Genomic DNA, 872 nt, shown 5'->3' with positions numbered 1-872 from the left:
ACTGAATTCAGACAAGGATTAACAGTCGAGAACGGTACAGCAAATCGTCTTCTTTTTATAATAATTTAATGAATTGTCAAAGCTTTCGCGCTTCGCGCGGGAGGGGGGGGGGGGGGGGGGACTTCATTCAGACAAGGATTAACAGTCGAGAACGGTACAATAAAACGTCTTCTTTTCCTAATAATTTAAGGTAACGTTTAAGCTTCCGCGCTTCGCGCGGTAGGCCTATATTACCCACACCCCCCCCTAATGAGCGCGATTCGCGCGCTCTTTGATTGATTCGCCTGCTCACTACCGCCCCTCCCTAAAATTAGATCCTAGCTCCGCGCCTGCATTAAAATATAGCTATGATGCTGACTAAGTTTGACGAAATAATTCATATATTTATGTCGTCGAGGAAAATGACCATTTGCGCATACGCAAGTACTATAGATAGTCCATAGGAAAAATAATTTAGCCTTCGGCCCCGGTTTATAGGGTTAAATTTGTAGATATTGGACATTTAATTTTGTTGGTAATTGGTGGCTATTTTTGTCGGTAATCCTTGGCCTCTACACCCCCCTCCCCCCCCCCCCCACTGAAAAAGGTCTAGCGACGCCCCTGTTCCCATTACAAAAAAAATGGAGAGCTGCTCTCCTATCTCGGTTTTCCTTCCTTTAAAAATATGATATCTGATCTGCTCAAGAAAGTCAGCAGAGTTTCACATTTTGGCGGGACCTTCAACAGAACGGGATAATTGTTTTTCATGTTTAAAGGACTTTTCAATGCTTGCAAAATCTATAGTTATGCGTGTTTAGTAAAAACAATAAGAAATCAGTGTTTCTGATTAAAACAAAAGGATGGGACAAACAACAAGAAGATGTCTCTCGAAA

This window comes from Strongylocentrotus purpuratus, unplaced genomic scaffold (assembly GCF_000002235.5).
Source record: "Strongylocentrotus purpuratus isolate Spur 01 unplaced genomic scaffold, Spur_5.0 spur5_scaffold_13, whole genome shotgun sequence".
NCBI classification, from domain to species: domain Eukaryota; kingdom Metazoa; phylum Echinodermata; class Echinoidea; order Camarodonta; family Strongylocentrotidae; genus Strongylocentrotus; species Strongylocentrotus purpuratus.
This window is presented reverse-complemented; position numbering follows the sequence as displayed.